The following is a 19,038-nucleotide window of genomic DNA, read 5'->3' on the forward strand; positions in this document are numbered from 1 at the left end:
ACAGGGCCCATCACCTGCAAATGCCTCCCAGTGCCTGGAAGTCCACAGACACACTCCTCAGCTCCCCACCAACCCGCAGAGGACATATCTGAAGTCCTGAGACAGTGGGGCGGCTCCGCAGGGAATGCGAGCTGCAGACCTCAGCAGTTAGAGAGACAGCTGACTGGCGACGCGGAGCCTTCATCGCGTCTGCCCCTCATCTGCTGTTTAGCACCTGGCACACTGTGGGTACTTAATACTAATTAAATTCATAATGAACGTCAAAAAGGCCGGCATGGGGTAAATGTATGCATCTTTGCACAATAGTTCTACAGCGTGATGAATGAGCCATTAATGGTTAATAAGGGATAAATGTGAATGTGGGAAAATCTGATTGCAAGGGAGTTTCCTCTTTCCTCCCCTCCCCAGATTTTTAAATGAAAATGTAGGATAATTTCCCTTCGGTTGTCCTTGTAGTAGGATTTATGATGAAAAGAACAGGGACAAGAACTTTTACGTGCTTCTCCGTATAGACTTGGGCACAAATTTGGAGTGTTTCTCAGTCGGTGAGAACCAGCGCAGAACAGGCCGTGGGGAGTCTTCTCTTCCGGAATGGACAACCAGTGTCCCTTGCAGGAAAGTCCTCTTCTCCAGACCCAGAGCTGATGCCCTGGCATCCGTTTTGGGAGTGTGTCCTGTAAGACAAACTGGGTCAGCTGGGTCAGAGCATGGAGGCCGCTTACTCTTCTCAGTGCACACCAGCCAGCTCTGAGAGTTCAGGACACTCAGCCCTCCTTCCCGTAACAACCCCCTCTGGGCAGCGCCTGGGTGGCTTAGTCGGGGAAGCACCGAACTTTAGCTCAGGTCATGACCGTGTCGGGCTCTGTGCTGACAGCTCAGAGCCTGGAGCCTGCTTCGGATTCTCTGTCTCCCTCTTTCTCTGCCCCTGCTCTGCTCGCACTCTGTCTCTTGTCTGTCTCTCAAAAATAAATAAAAACATTAAAACGAAAAAAAGCAACCCCCTCTGGACGGAAGACCTTGGAAGAAGCACTGTGCCTGACCTGGGGTCACTGGGCTTGAAGGGAAATCAGAGGGGGTTCATGATTGCCTAGGTAAGTGGGTGACAGTGAATTGCTTGGTGCCCCAAGGAACAAAGTGTGAAGAGCCCAGACAAGAAGCAGGTCACCAAATGCCCACACAGGAGTGGCACTCGGGAGGCCTCAGCCAATGATAGTGTCGTGTGGGAGTGTGGCTCCAGTATGGCCAGATCATTCCAACTTCTCAAGATAAATCAGAAATTGTACTTTGGAGGAAGATAATCAGGGCACGTGGCTGGCTCAGTCAGTAGAGCATGTGACTCTTGATCTTGGGATTGTGAGTTCAAGACCCACATTGGGGGTGGAGATTACCTAGAAATAAAATCTTAAAAAGAAAAAAATATCCACTCTTAGCAACTTTAACAAAAAGAAGAAGAAGAAGAAGAAGAAGAAGAAGAAGAAGAAGAAGAAGAAGGGCACCTGGGTGGCTCAGTCAATTAAGCATCTGACTTCAGCTCAGGTCATGATCTTACAGTTCATGGGTTCAAGCCCCTCTTCAGGCTCTGTGCTGACAACTCAAAGCCTGGAGCCTGCTTCAGATACTCTCTCTCTCTCTCTCTCTCTGCCCCTCTCCCACTCACGCTCTCTCTGTCTATCTCTCAAAAATGAATACATGTCAAAAAGGAAATTGTATTTCAATTGAATGTCACCATTTTCAAGTGTGAATTACTAATTTAGAAGATTTAAAACTAATATACTCATGGGATGTTTGTCTGGTTTAAACTGTATCTGGAAGGATTCAAGATAGACAGCAGGAAGAACTTCCTGAGATGGGGATTTTGAGAGCTTGGGAGAAGCATACCATATGGTCCTGCTCCTGCCAGTTTGGAATTGGGGTGACAACCAGGAGTCGCTTATGGAAAGTCATTCCAAAGGAGTGACAGCAGATCCCACTGCAGAGTGCTGGGGCTGGGAACTGCCTTCATCTCTGTGGCAGAGGCCAGCCCTTTGTCTACTTTGGGATATTCTGGTGCCATCCTATTGGAAGGGAGGAGCAGGGACTGAAGATTCCTCTTAAGGAGGTCCAAAGCACCTGAGCCTATGACCCTCAGCAAATGGTTTTTGCTGACAGATACTCCGAGTCCTGTCTCTGGTCAATATCATGACTGACCCTGGACGACTCAGCCTCCCGATCCGAAGGCCTTATGTTTGGCTCTTCGAGGGTTCCATTGATCTGATACTTGTTGGTTGCTGTCTTTTAACGAAGGGACGTTTTATCAAAACTCCCAGCCAAGGTGTCTAAAAGTTCTAAAAACGTCCAGCACGTCCAGTTGAAGGCCTACTATGTGCCAGGCACTAGGCTACTTGGAATCACTCAGTCCTGGCCCATGAGAAACTGAGTCTGGCTAGGGAAGAAACACACACACACACACACACACACACACACACACACACACACACGGATTTTATAAGTTAGTTTTATATGTATGGTAAAGGTGTTATTATGTTGAGGCATTTTGACATACTGTTCTCTTACAAGAGAGGACGCCTGGAGCAGGTGTTACCTGAAGGCTTCTCTCCAGCATTGGTTGTCCTCTATCATGACTCAGGGATTTTCACTGAGCATGGGATGGGAATGTGGCTCAGAGATGAGAATGATGTTGGGACTGGATCCCCACCAGGATGTCAGACCAGGCTAGGACTGGTCCCCAGAGCCATCAGGAGAGAATTGCCCCTCTGTGGCCGATTTAGCCCAGAAGTCCCATAGTGTTTACTCTTGAGACAGCTCCAGGGGACAGGCAGCTGGATGTGGTCTGACTGTCGCAGCTTTGCTTATGGGCACTGAGGGAATGCTGGGGGCCAGCCTACCTCCAGGGCTCTGTGTGGTTCTGTTTTCCTCTCATAAAAGGGAATCTGAGTTTTTCTCATTAAAATCTTCTCTCACCTCTGCAGCACCTAAGGAAACCGCAGTTGTTCATTGACTCAGCCACTGTCACCACTGCGTGGAACCTTGACCTACCCACTTTAGTCTTTAGGAATAGTCCCCTTCTTGAATGATACAAACCGGTGAGGAAGTGGAACTCCACTCTCACTTCTGGGAAACAACTTGTCCTACAGTTCTTCTCACATGGCAGTGAGCTTTTACGCACACACTCAAGCCAAATGCCTGGGTTCAAATCCCAGCCCTGCTATGTCCTAGCTGTACGTATGAGCTTGGGCAGGTTGCTCGACCTCTCTGTGCCTGAGTTTCCTTATTTATAAAATTGGTGTAAAAATAACAATACCCACCTCATAGGGCTGTGAAAAGAATTAAGTGAATTTGGGTTTATAATGTGCTTAGAAAAGAGACTTGCACATAGCAAGTGGTAGCTGAGTGTTTGGGTTTAAAAGATCCTTCAGTACATTCTCTGGAATTCACAAGTCCCCTTTTTTGCATTTCACAACTAAGCCCTGTCTGCCTTGAAATCCAGTGTGAGACAGGCCTATGCAAATCTGTAGGAAGAGGAGAGAGAACACCCCCCGGCCCGCCCCAGTCCTTGACAGTGACCTCAGGACATAGCCGTGGCCCCATCAAGTGTGCAAAGTCTGGAATCTCCAAAGCCCATTCAGATGCCGGTGCAGGGCCACATGAGCTTCAGTCACCTGTGACTCTGAAGGCTCCTTTGCTCAGTCCATCCTCACTAGCAAGGGTCACGGGTAGTGGAGGCGGGCGTATGGACTCCCAAATACGGGAGAGTGGTGGGCTGGCTTCCCAGCCTCCTCCCCTCTGTTCTTCTCTTGCCTGTTCATCCATTCCTTCCTCTTTGAAGGCAAAAAACACCAAAAAGCAAAAACAAAAACAAAACAAAACAAAACACAGTGCCCAAGGCAGGGGAGAAGGGCCCCAGAGCTCCATGACCTCACAGACCTGGCTTTTCTGCCAGGGTGACTGTGATGTCATGCCCTCCCTCCCTCCCTGGCCACGCAGCCCCTGGGGCCCGCAGGACGGATGCATCAGTTCCATCCCGCCCGTAGACCTTTGTGCACCCATAGCCCCCTTGCAGCCCCCGCTCAGCCCATCTCTGCCCGTAGGGGCTGCTCCTGCCGGTTTAGAATCCAAGTAACAACCAGGAGTCGCTTATGGAAAATCATCCCAATGGAGTGACAGCACGTCCCACTGCTGGGCCCGGGAACTGCCTTCATCTCTGTGGCAGAGGTCCGCTCTTTGTCCACCGGCTCCTGGGCAGAGAAGCAGCTGCGAGAGCCCTCCCTGTTTCCTTAGGTAATGTTGCTGCCCTTCCCTGGGCAACACTTGGGGACCGGCACTTTATAACACGCCCAGTGTCCCCCCTGCATCTTCCTAGCTGCCTGGATTTTGGAATTGAATCAGATCGAGACTGGCCTGCAGAGGAGGCCGATCTCCAGACCTCAGTGCAAGAGGGGGTCAGATTTTCCTAGGAAAACTTGCTGCGTTGTATGTGGGTGAATTTAATTTTGACTCCTGCACACCTCATTAGTGCCTTTCATCCCATGATGCCTTGCTTTTTCTTTTCCTTCTCTCTCCTTGTCCCTTGTGTTGGACATGTGATAGGAGTGCAGACATACATGTTTGTAGATTTGTTTATTCATGCAGTGACCATTTCAGTGCCTGCCGTGGGCCAGGCAGAACGAGAAGCTCTGAGAGGTGGGGATCCTCCCCTCCAGGGCCGCACCTCCCTCTGCCTGCGGCCCTCGGTCCCTGCCCCCGTTCAGAGATAGCATTTACTCAGGTCTGCCCCCATACGATGCTAGTGGCAGGAGGCAGTTTGGCAGGATGTATAGAGAGGCTTAAAAATACTGCTATCCAGGGGTGCCTGGCTGGCCATCCTAGCTGGCTCCTCCTCTTCCAGCCAGATTGTTCTTAAAGCATCCTCAACACCGTTGGCACCTCCACATTCTCCCAACGTGCCCACCCTCCTAGCTGAATCCAGGCTGGACTCGGCCCTCAGTCTTTCTACTATAATCTCTGTATCAGTCAGCAAGGCCAGGATGATGCTGCAGTGACAAACAAGTCCCAAATTCCAGTAGCTTCACACATCAGGCGATACTGCTTCTGTCATCTTCCAGCCTTATGGGTCATCTTTTAGGTGATTGAAAATTTTCTGCAGCCTCCTGCCTTGGGGCCTTTGCATCTCGTCTCCCCTCTGTGTGGACTGTTCTTCCCTGCCACTCACTTCACCTTGCTAACTTACCCGTATCCCTCAGGCCTCTGCATAAGCATCGCTTCCTCAGGGAAGTTTTCTCCCACCCCCCAGGCCACACAGGTGCCCCTTCTATGCTCCTGTGATCTTCTGGCCTTTCTTGTGACACTTGTCTCACTTGATTGTCTACTGTCTCCTTCAATGGTGCCTTCACAAGGGCAAGGATGTGTCCGTGTCACTCAGGGCTGTGGCCCCAGCACCTGCACCCTGGGTGCCAACCTAACTACACATGAGATTCATCTGAGGAGCTTTTAAAACATGATGCCCAGGCCCTACCCCAGGCCAGTTGAATCCTAATCACTAGGGTGGGTCCAGACATTAGCAGGTATATTTTTGAAGCACTGTAGGGAATCCTCTGCTCAGTTGGTTGAGCATCTGACTCGATTTCAGCTCAGGTTATGATCCCAGAGTCATGGGATTGAGCCCCGTGTCAGGCTCCATGCTCCATGAGGAGCCTACTTAAGATTCTCTCTCCCTTTGCCCCTCTTCCCCCACTCTTTAAAATAAAACAAACAAAAAAACCAGGACGGGAAAGATATTTTCCTAGGTAACAATATGTTAATTTCATATTTCGCTTCAGCCAAGCTTTATTATGCACCTTACATGGGGCAGGCTCAGTGCCTGGGAAGGGTATGATTATACCCATTGTACAGACCAGGAAAGTTACTGTAGGTGGGTGGGGCACAAATAAGCAGTAAAGGATTGCAATAAATATTAGCTCCACCATCAGTCAAAAACAAAACCTCCATTACTTTTTAAATCACTGCTTAGGCCTTTCTTCTTTCCTTATTACTCTCTCCTACCTGCCATCCGGTCCCCTTACTTCTAAGTACAGAGGGTTAGGATGACGTATTCTTCATTACCCACAGTTTGCATGTGTTTATTAAAAAGTTTTTATGTTTATTTATTTTATTTTCAGAGAGAGAGAGAGAACATGAGTGGGGGAGAGGGAGAGGGAGAGAATCCTAAGCAGGTTCCATACTGTCAGCACGGAGCCTGATGTGGGGCTAGATCCCATGACCGTGAGATTGTGACCCAAGCCGAAATCAAGAGTTGGACGCCCAACTGACTGAGCCACCCAGGCACCCTGCACGTGTTTATTTAAATGTCAGGAATACCTGGCCATTGTCGGCTGCTACAGATCTCTGAAGCACACACTCCCAGGGGAACTGGTAGTGGGTGCCCAGCCCCTGCTGGCAAGCAGTCCACCCTCTGGCAAGCTAAGTTCCTTTCTGGAAAAAGTGTGGCGTACTCTGCATAGAGAAATCCCTGTGCCTGACCACCAAGGCAGCCCTGAGGCAAGGCAGGCAGAGGGGCACCTAAGCCCCATGAGGCTTTGGCTCTGTCCCTGGAGAGTATTTTATGTCATTGTTGAAAACTACGTAGGAGAGCTGAGATGGTCTCAGGTATCAGAAGACAGACACAATTTTGCTTCATCTCAGCACAGCCTTTAAAGGTGGGGTTATAGTCTCACATTACAAATGAGGAAACTGAGGCTCAGAATGGTTAAGTCACTTGCCCAAGATCACACAGCCAGTAAATTGCAGAATCAGAATCTGAACCCAGGTCTTTCATCTTCAAAGCCTGTGTTCTTTCCATTTCCCTCTGGTCAATTTTTTTAATTTCCAAGATCAGACTCTTCCTCTTTTCGGGACACCTGCCTCCTGTCCCTAGAAAAAGGTAAATACTGTTAGAAGCTTTTCTGGCATGAGCCCACTCCAAATTCGCTTAATTTTGCTTTGTCATGCCTGCCCGGTTCCCCCCGCTGGGAGACCGGGAAGTAGGTCATGGCTACAGGGAGCACATGCTCTGGCTGCTGTGAGGGTGGCCTCTGGTTTCGGGGCTGGGCAAGGGCCAGACCCCAATGCAGCACCACCCTCTGTGGGCCCTGCTCAGGTTTCTCATCCCTGGCCCTGAGAAGTCTTCATGAACCTTCACATCGTTGAGTTTTACATGGAGTGTTGCACATTAGCAGGGAAATTGGTGGTTCAGGGAAAAATTAACCTTCATTCGCTTGCAGATCTGTGGATGGTTGAGCCTGGCCGATTGTGGAAGGGGTTTGCTCACCCATCACAAGCCACTTTGCAGAACGGTGGTATGAGCTGCTGGCACCTTGTCACTTCACTTTCCCCTCCTTTACATCACAGAATGATCTTCAGAAATAACCATGAAATGAAATGATAGTAATAATGGCCAGAAAAGAAACAGAAGTAAGAAAATGTTTCTCTGACGGAACTCCATACATATAATTATGCCACAATTACAAAAAAGAAAAGTAAATATTATGGTACCAAATAGGACAAAAAGCACAAGTACTTATTAAACTGTTACTATATCTACGGAAGTTTGATTGCTGGTTGCAGCCTGATATAATGATAATTTATGTAAATCACTGTTCAGTTACTAATAAGTGAATTTTCATGAAAGTGAGACATCTACAGAAGTTGCCTGTAATTTAGCAACCACTAAATCATACCACGGAGGTACTGCTTTACTGCTTAATTTTTTAGTTTTAAACATGATAACTCAACAATTAAAAAAGAAGACGTTTCCATTTGAAATATATTATTCAGACTCAGTAAAATATATCACGTGTGAGTAAAAGTTGTACTTACCAAGCACAAATATTACACTTGGCAGTTCACACTCAGTTGTCGTTCTTTTAAATTTTAAACACAAATAAAAATCTCCATGTGGCCCCACGAAAGGACAGCATTAAAGTAAGTCAGCTCCTAGGTGGCCAAACTACCTTGGTTCACGCTTACAACCTACTTCCTAAATGCAGGAACGTGCTGTCTCCCTGAGACTGAAGCCACAAATGGTGCCCGAAGCAAGCTCACAATTCTGAACTGTTAAGAACTTTCTCTTGCAACAACCGTGTGGAGCCAACTCCACATATGTTGGGGCCAATTATGTACCTGGGAGTTCTCCAAGTGACTTCTATGGAGAAAACCAGGTTTCCTAAAGGGTACGTTTTTTTAAAGTGCTAATGTAAACCTTACATACGTGTTATTAACACTCACCGGCAATGACACCGATTGTTTATAACTTAGAGACCAAGAACACATTTTTGAGGAGGAGTATTTTAGCACAAATACCGTTTAGGATTGTAGGCACATGACGCTCATAAAACCAGGCTGGCTGTTAGTCGGTTTTATTATTGATTTTGGATTCTCTACAGACAGTCCACCCCTTTATTACCTTGCCGTGTGGCAGCCACTTTCTCCACCTCACCCTTGGTCCCCACATTGTACTCCAGCCCCTTGTCCTGGTGGAGCCAATGGGAGATTATAGAACTTTGTGGACAGTCCTCCTAGGACTGAGGAAACTGAGGCAAAGCCTTGTTTGTTCGGGGAAGATAAGGCCACTTGCCAGATCCCAGGTCCCTTGACCTTCTTCCTGGACAGGAAGAAGCCACTCTGGCTTGAGGGTTCCCTCTCCCAGTGCTCTCAAGTGTATCTGCACCTTAAAATGTCTTCTCGTGGAACTTTTGCTCTGTTATATTTACTGCCTTAAAAAAAAAAAAAAACAAATAGATAAACCAGAACAGGTTAGGTTTGAGAAGATTGAAGTGAGCAATGGGTTTGAACTACATTCCTGCAGGTTTTTCTTAGGAGGAATGATCTCTCCAGCCATTCACAGTCAATTGACTGAATTCAGAAAAAGGCTTCCATTTGTTGTTTACACTTTGCATTATTGGTTTGTTTCCTTAAAATACAATCATTAGTGGTCATTAGAATATTTAAAAGGAGTGTGTTGGATCTAAATAACGCATGAATTTATTCTTCTTTTCCGAAAGTAGTTTATACTGTGGGTTTTAAATTAATTTAAAAGAACACTTTTCTTGGACAGTTGCCCAAACGATACCATCAGCCATACGGTTGAGAGTGTGCCCCCTGCTGGTGCTTTGGTCACTAGACTTTTGCTGGCTGACCGCCATTGGCTAGAGACTGGTCAGCCTATGAGCAGGCAGGGACTTGAGCATGTAACCACGCTGTTGTAAAGTCATCAGTTCTCTGGAGAATGGAAACCTGCTTTCTGGCACCATGTGCCTCCATCTGCTCCAGGAGGCTGATTTCTTGTCTTCCTTTGCTGTCGACTAGCTGGGTGTCTTTGGGCAACTTGCGTAGCTTCTCTGTTGCCTCATCTGCAGAGTCGAATAACCTTCTTACCAGACAGAAGGTGGACTCTGAGCGGAACGCCTTTTTGAGTTTCTCTCCTCCTAGAAGGACCTCTGATCCTTCAAGCTGTTTAACAACCACGGGTTAATAATTGGGAAAAGCAAAGGGAACACTTCTGTTCAGATAAGCATGCACATTTTTGTCCTCTGGCTGGACAGTGACTGCGGAAGGAACTGCCTGCAGTTACAGCCTTCTAGGGCAGACGTCTCTGGAGAGGGCTGCTGTATCCAGGAGCCTGTCACTGGCATTTGAAAATTGACTGTGGTCGGTCTGCTGACTCTGACAGCTAATGGTGTACTGAGAATTATCCCTCCAAAGAGGCCTTTCCATTGCCTCAGGAGACGCCAGGCATCCCCTCCTGGGTGCTGTGATGCTGCCTCCTCCCTCAGTCCCCACCCCATCTGTTCCCCTCTTCTTCCCTCCCCAAGCCCTCCTTCCCCTCGCAAGGCTTTATGCTGCTGCAACCTTTTCTAATGAGGAAGCTCTGGCCAGGACCTCTTCAAGCTTAATTATGTAACCTGCCACTGCTTCTGGTTCAAGGATCACCCTTGAAAGGCGGTCAGAGGTGGGCACACGGCCAGGGCCAGTTTACTTACCCCCCGGAACTCAGGCAGTGCAGGAATTTGCACTCTGCAAGAATTAGCAGCTCCACTACCAGCCCCGGAACCAAACCTGCAGGAAGAACGCTCTTCATTCCTTGTTAATTTCCAGCAAACAGGACCATCACAGAGAGAGCTTGTTGGCTGCTCTGGCTGCACAGGGAACTGTTCTCCTGGACGTTGGCTTGGGGCCTTGAGCTGGCGCCTGGCCTGAAGTCTCTCTGATCTGGGCTTCTCCAAAACGTCTTGCCTCTCAACCATCACCCTCTTGACCAGAGGTGCCCCTTTGCCTGGAGATGATCCCTTTGCCTGATAATGACCCTGTCACCACCCTCTCCAGCCAAGAAGAAGGGGTTTGTTGCTCTGGGCCTGCTCTCCTTTCAAGTCTTAGCCCAAGTTCGCCATACTTAGCTCACAGAATCAGACTCTTGGGGGACAAGCCAATCTGCCTTCTGTCTTCTGGTCTGAGACTGTGGTTATCTTTTTGTCTTCCCTCCCAAACCGCATCTGAGAGAGCAGGGAGCACGCCGTCCATCCCTTTGTCCAGCCTGGAGCCTCTGCACGTGGTAGGCAGCATTCCGAGAATGGAGTTGCCCATGGGGGTCGCTTTGCTCTGAAACTATCCCTGTGTCGTTCAGTATTTGTATATGTTTCTCCTTGGCCAGACTGAATACACCAAAGGGCAGGAACCACATCTGCTCCTTTTTCTGGGTCTCTGGTGGGGGCTGGTACGTGCCTTCCCCATAATCTGCTCGCTGACCTAGTCCCTGCAGTCCCCCCAGCTGCTCAGCCAAGGCCAGGCCACCGGGGTTGCTTTGTCCTGTTTATATCATCCTCTCCCTGCCTGGCCTGCTGCCCATAAGGTATCCTGGGGCCGCCTTCAGTAATGGAGGGCATGTGTGCACAGGCATGGGCATGGTACCCCACCACACACACATACACACAGCCTCTAAGCACAGCATCGGTAATGCATGTGTGCACAGAAAGCTGCTATAAACTTCAGTACACAGCTGACATGCCTCAATCAGCCCCCAAGCCTCCCTCCACGGTGTGGTGATTGGCGAGCCTCTCACTTAGGAGCCCATTTCTCTCTGCCTGTTAATAATAGATGCTTCCTACAACCTCAGTGTGGCCGCTTTGATTTAAAAGTGATCTTAACCGAAGAGACTAACGGGTGGGTCTGAACTTGCGCCTTTTAAGCACAAAGCATTACTCTTAATTAACAGGATTCTATCCTTTGATTAGGAAAAGGCCCTCCCCCCCCCATCACATCATTAGCTACCCACATCTGGACAGCTCCCAAAGCAGACTCCTGTTTTGAACTAAGCCCAAGTGTGTTCGCGGAACACCCAGAAAGCTGTGAGAGCCACGAGTGCCATTTCAGCACACAGAATATGCAAGCCTGGGGCTGTGTGGCAATCAGTGTGAGAAGCCCGGAGGGGTGACTCCCACCCCATTTCCTCCCACCTGGGAGAAGAGGTCTCTTCCATACACCTCACCATTCACAGTGGGAAAAGATCCCTCCTCCTGCAAGGGCCCACTCCTAGTCTGCAGATACATACGGGGTATGAGAGCACATTGGTTAGCTGTCATCAGTGCAGTTCCTGGGTCAGACTCCCCACCTGATTTATTTCCTTCCTCCACCACAGACCAAGAGGGCAATGTACTACTTTGTTTGTGGCCCCTCCAATGGACGGTGCAGAGGCTGGGGCCATAGAAGGGCCAGAGCTGTGGGGAGGAGCTCTCTTGCACTTCTGGCCTGCTCCCCAACCCTGCTGGCATATGTGAGAGAAGGGAGGAGGGGGCCCGGCAGGGCAGGTGGAGAGCCACCATTCTGGGGCTCTCCTGGTGCTCAGTGGGACAGAGCAAGCCCTGTGGGCTTTTTGCATCATTAAGCTTGAGTGGAGGAAGGCCATGCTGTCGAATAGAAACTGATTTGGAGCCAAGCAGACTTGTTCACACCCAGGCTTTGCCACTGTAGCAGGGGGAGCCTCAGACAAGCGCCTTAACCTCTTGGAGATTCAGAGCCGTCAACAATGGCGCTGTTAATACCTACCTCACTGGAGGGTGGGGGAGACCGAGTGTGGCACGTACTTCAGGGTCTGCCATGATGCCGGCACATGGCAGATGTGCTGTCCCAGTCCATTTCTTTCCTTCCTTTCCCCCAAATCCAGTTGTCGTTAAAGTACCAGTCCATATGAGTGAGCAGACTTACTTGTCTGTTTGCTTCGGTAACTGACTGCTACCAACGTAGTGCCTTAAACCAACACAGACGTTTATCTGACGGTTCTGGAGGTCAGAAGCCTGACGCAGCTCTCACTGGGCTAAAATCAAGGTGTCGACGGCACTGCACACCTTTCTGGAGAATCTAGGGGAGGTTTGCTTTCTTGCCTTTCCCAGCTCCTGGAGCTGTTTACATTTCTTGGCTCATGGCCCCATCCATCTTCAAAGCTGGTGACGACCAGCTGAGTCTTTCTCATGTCACATCGCTCTGACGCCGACTCTCCTCCCTCCATCTCCCACGTAGAAGGACCCTTGTGATTACATTGGGCCCACCCGGATAATCTAGGATCAGCGCTCTATTTTAAGCTCAGCTGGGTGACAATCTTAATCCATCTACCTTCTTACTTCCCTTTTGCCACGTAAAGTTAACAGATTCGTAGGTTCCGGGGATTAGGACATTGAACATCTTTGAGAGGCCATTCTTGCCTACCACATTAACTAAAGGCAAATGCATAGTTTTACTTAAGAGAAAAAGATTTAAGAATTAGTCTTTTCAAACCAGATCTGGAAGACATGGGATAAATATCTTTCTTTTTTTTAGTTTTTTAAATGTTTGTTTATTTTTGAGAGAGAGAGAGAGAGCAGAGGAGGGGCAGAGAGAAAGAAGGAGACACAGAATCCGAAGCAGGCTCCAGGCTCTGAGCTGTCGGCACAGAGCCGATGCAGGGCTCGAACCCATGAACCTCGAGATCATGACCTGAGCCGAAGTTGGTCAGAGTTGGAGTTGGTGGCTTAACTGACTGAGCCACCCAGGTGCCCCTAGGGATAAGTATCTAAATTAGGATACAAATAATCCAAATTTTACTTGATAATACCTTTGGTCACATTGTACTTTTTTTTTTAACGAGGTTTTTCTAAGTAAAATCAGTTCCGTTTGTATCCTGTTACAGCATCTTCACTAATTTTATATTTTTTTCACCTAAAACAAGCCTTTAATCACTGGCTTCAGGTGTTTAGACACTCTTGATCCCTTGGATATTACTTACAAGTGCACATTTCATGGCTCCCTGGAAAATGCTGTCCACACAATAAGCCACAAGAATGAAAAGGAAATCACAGAGCTGTTCAATCATAAACAGTCTTCTACATGGTTTCTAATTACTCTGCTCTTTCTCTTGAACTGAGAACTGTGGGTGACAGGGTGACAAGTTCTTAGATAATCATATGATGTGGCTTCATCCTGAGCCCCCAGGCACCCAGTGACAGAGCATCTACTCCCAAAATGTCCCCAGGGCCACATGTGAGAAGAGCTGTGAACTTCATGCATGGCCTGCATTGGTGACAGCTTCTCTTGACATGACATGTTCCCTCTGAGCATATTTCGGATTCTGATGTCCTTATCTCTCTTCAGTAAAAAGAAGCAAATTCGGTGATCTGTACGCAGTGAACTTACTTTGTCGTATTTTCGTTCGTTGTTGGTGTAGCCTGAAGGAACCAGATCATTTCTCTCCTCCCTGACGGGAAACACAGATTGATGTCCTAGAATTGTGACGGGGATTCAAAGAGAACAGTGAAAAGTACAATCTATGACTTGGGCAAAGATAGCCTGTATAGCAAAGACGTGGTATTTTTTAAGTAAACAGAATAGCATCTGACCTGTAGTATCAAACACATGGATTTGATGTTATGGAAAACAGTGGTTTTCTGCCTTACTTGGGGTATCCTCATTGAAATGTCCCCCTGACTTAGGTTTGTATCCTGGCTTCAGTGCTGACTAGCTGTGTGACCTTGGGCAAGTCACTTCACCTCTCTGTGCCATAGAGGGGCTCTTTCTTTCTTTCCTTCTTCCTTCCTTTCTTTTTTAAATTTTTCTTTAACATTTATTTATTTTTTAGAGAGACAGAGACAGAGTGCCAGCTGGGGAGGGGCAGAGAGGGGGAGACACAGAATCCGAAGCAGGCTCCAGGCTCCGAGCTGTCAGCACAGAGCCCAGCGCGGGGCTCGAACTCACGAACTGTGAGATCATGACCTGAGCCGAAGTCGGCCGCTTAACCGACTGAGCCACCCAGGCATCCCGAGGGCCTCTTTTTTAAGGTCCATTCCAAGCTTGAGAACCCAGAATTATATGAATCTGTCCTAGCCAAGCAGGGGCTCCCAGACAAATGCCTGGAGAACAAGGTCTGCTTTGGGGGGAGGGGGAGAAGGAACAAAAATAGGAGAGACCTTGATGACAAAGATGACAAACTTAAAGTCATTCCTGGTTAAGCCCGACACCCAGCCGACATAGCAGTTATATCCCATTCATTTTGGTCACTTGAGGTTTACAAAGGGGTGGGGGAGATTTTGAGTTCCTTCCCCGATCACGATCACAGGGGAACATTCTCTCCTGGGGGCTGTCAGAGGTACGGCTGTTAGGGGGCTGGGTGGCCCGTATGAGGGAACAGGCTGGCTGTCAGATTTGCAAGACAGCATGAGCTGTGAGCTTGGGAAGTGCTAGCAGTTCATGTTGCCCCATCTCCCCCCTCCATCCCACCAACACCCATCTCCCTGCCCCCCACCCTCATTGGTTCGCCAGTTTAGTGAGGACCTTCTCTGGGCTGGGTGTGGGCCAGGCGCTGAAGCCATGGTGGTGAAGAAGGTGGCACGGCCCTCCCACCCTCAGGGCATTAACCCTCCTGGACCAGTGCCAAGCAACCAGAGAATCACAACACCGTGCAACAGGCGTTTACTGGGGCACACTTGAGGGCGTCTGGCAGAGCCAGGAAGGGCTTCTAGAGCTTGAGTGGGAGTTAGCCAGACGCAGGGGAGGGCAAGTAGAAGAGGGCTTTCCTGTCTGGGAGAGGAGCACGCACAAAGGCCCGGATATGAGAGTGGCGTGGTGAGGGCGGCACATGCCCTTTGACAAAGTGTGCCGTGTGGCTTTCAGTGTGCATTCTTTCCTACGTCGGTCTGTGAAGGTACATGGAGCACCTAGCCCGTATACCGAGCACCGCACTAAGAACTGAGCTGTTTACCGTGGTTTAAAAAGGCAAGTGCAGGAGTCTCCACCCTCAGAGAACCTCTAATGGGGAGTCTAACGGGGTACAATTAGAGTATGAGGGGACAAGTGTGACGGTGAACACTGGACCAAATGTGGAGTGGAGGGAGGGCAGGGAGGTCATAGGATCCCTACCTGTGTCTCAGGAACGTGGAGGTTTCCAGCTTAATCCCACAGATGTGGGGTCAGGGACATGTGTGGTGAAGGCTTCAGAAGTGAGGGTGTCGTGGTGTTTCCCCTTCCCCAAGACACTGGACGTGTGTGTGTGTGTGTGTGTGTGTGTGTGTGTGTGCATGTGCGTGCACGAGCCCCTCCCCAGCGATCCCTGCCTCTGTCGGCATCTGCACACCCTGAGCTTTGGGAGGACAAGATGGTTAATACAGCCCGGGCCTGCTGGCTCGGAGGGCCCGTCAGAGGCCCACCCTCCATCTCTGTGGCAAAACAGCCTTCCGGGTGAGCAGCCTGTTTCTTCCTATCCATTTTCCCTCCTTTCCCTGCGCGTAGCCAGTTCTGTGTTTTAATGGATGTGACCTTGCGCCTCCCCCGCAAAGGTGTCTTCACCTGCCACTCCCTGCTGTCCCACCCACCTGGGGCGGTGCCCTGTGGCCCAGCGTTTTTTCCTGGGCCCCCCCTCTGCACTGTGGGGAGCCACAACCCCCACTCCGACCAAGGCCAGGACCTCTGCTCTTCCCACAGAAGAAGTGAAAGCTTCTGAGATGGTACAAACATTGCAAAGCCACCTCTGTGGTTTGTTTTATCACAGAAAAACTTGCCCCGGGGTTGGATCTGAGCCAAAGCCAGATTGCCCAGAAGAGAAGAAGTTTGTGTGCAAGCGTCTTAATCTCAGACAGTCCTCGGAGTGAACCACTTTCGAGCCCTTCAGGCCCAGGGCTCCAACTCCCCGCCCACAGCAGAAGGGCATCTGTATTTTTCGATTTAGGAAAAGAAAATAAGCTTAACTTCGAGCCTCTTTTGCAATGTTTTAAAAACATCTTATTAAGATAATAACTCACAGACCATAAAATTTGCCTATTGAAAGTTACAATTCAGTGGTTTACGGTATTCTTTTAAGATGTTGATGCTGATGGTAATTCCTGAGACCCTGGGAAGACCCAACAGCAGCTCAGATACAGGCAGGGGAGACAGCACTGAGTCACATGAATGCCTCCCGCTTATGACCAACAGGCGTTCAGGGTCTCCCCTTGGCTTACACCCCCAAGGTATGGTGTTTCCTCATTTTCCATGTAGAATTTATTTCCCATTATGTGTCTAAGTTTTTTGTACTTCTTTCTTGCTTCACGCTGATAACATGGAGTCATACGCGTTAAGTGCATACCTCAGGGGCGCCCGGGTGGCTTAGTCGGTTACGTGTCTGACTTTGGCTCAGGTCATGATCTCACAGTTCGTGAGTTTGAGCCCCGTGTCAGGCTCTGTGCTGACAGCTCAGAGCCTGCTTGGGATTCTCTCTCTCTCTCTCTCTCTCTCTCTCTCTCTCTCTCAAAAAAAAGTAAACATTTTTTAAAAAGTGTCCCTGAAAGACTACACATCAGCTGTTAGCAAACCAACCCCTTGATCTCATTACCTTCCTCCCAGCATTGATTAGCCTTTCCCATCCAGGGGTCCCCACTGGCCCCATAGGCCTTCACCCCTGTCAGGTGCCTTTGGTGGTGCTTCTACGGCCTCAAGTCAGAGCCCCACATGCACATGTCACCCTCAACAGCCTCTGTCTCTGTGATCGATCACAAAGTGGCCCCGATGCCTAGAATCAATGTTAAGTGTCTTCCAGCCTTGCCTGTGGCTGCAGGCAATTAGTGATATTTGAATCCAAGGAGAAGTGCACTGTGGGAAAATCCTTGGCTGTTACATGGATTGTTTGCATTGCCAAAATGGGATGGTATTTATTGCTTCTTATCAGATTATAAACCTAATATATGTCTATAAAACAGTATAATAAAACACAAATGTAGGGGTGCCTGGGTGGCCCAGTCGGTTAAGCGTCCGACTTCAGCTCAGGTCACCATCGCACAGTTCGTGGGTTTGAGCCGCGCACCAGGCTTGCTGCTGTCAGTGCAGAGCTGGGAGCCTGCTTCAGATTCTGTGTTTCCTTCTCTCTTTGCCCTTCCCCTACTCACGCTCTGTCTCTCAAAAATAAATAAATGTTAAAAAAAATAAAAAATAAAAAATAAAACACAAATGTAGACCAATGAGAGAAAGTCTCCCTAATTCCACTTCCCTTTCCAGAGAAAACCTCTGTTCAGCACATAGCCTTTAGGACTTCTTGTATGCATATGTGTGTGTGTGTGTGTGTGTGTTATTTTTGTTGTTGGTGTTTGTAAAAATTCTGCACAAGCACATTTCTAAAGCTACTTTTTTTTACGTGGTATTACAAGGTGGGATTCTCTCCATGCCTCTGTGTTCCTCTCCCCCATCCCTCTTACAAAGGAGTCAGCTTCATGCAGGGTGCTCCAGGACACGATTTTGGCCCTGTCTCCAGGCGTCACGGGACCAGGGGATGATCTCACTGGGTACGCCATCTGCCCTGGCTGGCCAGAGGCTGCATCGGGAGGGCCAAGGGGGCACCACGTGTCGTTAGATCTAAAGTGGGGTGGGGCTCTGTGCCCTGTGAAGACTGTTTAGTCTGAAAATACAAACAGGATACAGAAAGGTTTGGCTAAATTAATGGGTGATAAGGTTGTCATGATAATAACCACAGGTGGAGCTTACGTAGTGTTGTCCAGGAGCCAGTGATGGTCCTAAGCACCTGACACATTAACTCACTTAAACCCCACATTTCATGGACAAGGCAGTGGAGGCTCTGAGAGGTTGAGTGACTCATCCAAGGCCACCCAGCTGGTAAGTGGCAGCCTGGCCTTAGTGTGTGTGCTTGTGCTTGACGCCCCTGTACCACACTGTCGTTGACTCTGGCCCTGATGCCGTGTCAGGGCACCTTTGTCAAGGGAGGAAGTCAGGGATGGCGTGCCTGCCCAGGTGTGGCATTTCTAGCGTGTGGTTCTTGCACCCTTCCGGGACGGCGCTGAGCTCAGGCTGCTCATTACTGAGGGACAACTGCTGATTAGCAACAGCCTCCCACCACCTTCCTCTCCCCCGCGTCTTTCAGAGATGTCCTCAGACTCAAGAAGTAGAGATGAAAACATCGTAAAAACGACTGCCTTCCCTCCTTCATTCTTCTCTTGCCTCCCTTTCTCCTCTGTGGCTCCCACCTAATGAAATGTCCCGGCAAACTCCGGCCTCCCACCCCACCCCTGGGCCCTGCTCCCAGCAAGCTGAGACTTGGTGCCGCAGGGGTTCGCACGCACTCTCTGAGCCTGTCCGTCATTGTCGGGGCACCTGCATGGGGAGGAGGGGAGACCCCCTCGTTCTACTTTTGACATTTACCTTCTCTCCACTACTTCTGAGATCTTTCCGGAAGGCCTCCCTCGTTCTTCCTCTTCTCCCCGGGCTGCCCCGATGCTGCCTCTCCCCTCTTTGGGCCGTTATTCCCCCTCCTTCAGGGCAGAGGCACGGCCCAAGGCCCTCACATTGGCCCCTTATCTTATCCCTTCAGGCTAAGCCTCCTCTTTCTCGTCTTCAGTACCTTCTCCTGTTCATAACTCACCTGTCATGACAACAGCATCTTACATGAGTCCAGAACAGTTCACGAAAGTGCTCTCTCTCAGGCATGTTTCCATTGACCTTCACAGCCACCCTGTGAGACAAGTATCATTATGCCCATGTTCCAAATGAAGAAGCCGTGGTACCGAG

General features: G+C 49.3%; 1 protein-coding gene and 1 long non-coding RNA gene across 20 annotated transcripts in view; one reads left to right on the forward strand and one right to left on the reverse strand.

Annotated features, from left to right (window-relative positions):
* MAPT (microtubule associated protein tau) overlaps nt 1-19,038 on the forward strand; it is a 99,932-nt gene that overhangs the window by 22,056 nt on the left and 58,838 nt on the right. The window lies entirely within an intron of this gene.
* LOC109494402 lies at nt 276-3,940 on the reverse strand. The gene is made up of 2 exons (XR_002149260.3): nt 3,660-3,940; nt 276-674 (listed from the first exon to the last, which is right to left on the reverse strand). It is a non-coding gene; the product is annotated as an uncharacterized LOC109494402 (long non-coding RNA).

This window comes from Felis catus, chromosome E1, assembly GCF_018350175.1.
Source record: "Felis catus isolate Fca126 chromosome E1, F.catus_Fca126_mat1.0, whole genome shotgun sequence".
Taxonomy (NCBI): Eukaryota; Metazoa; Chordata; class Mammalia; order Carnivora; family Felidae; genus Felis; species Felis catus.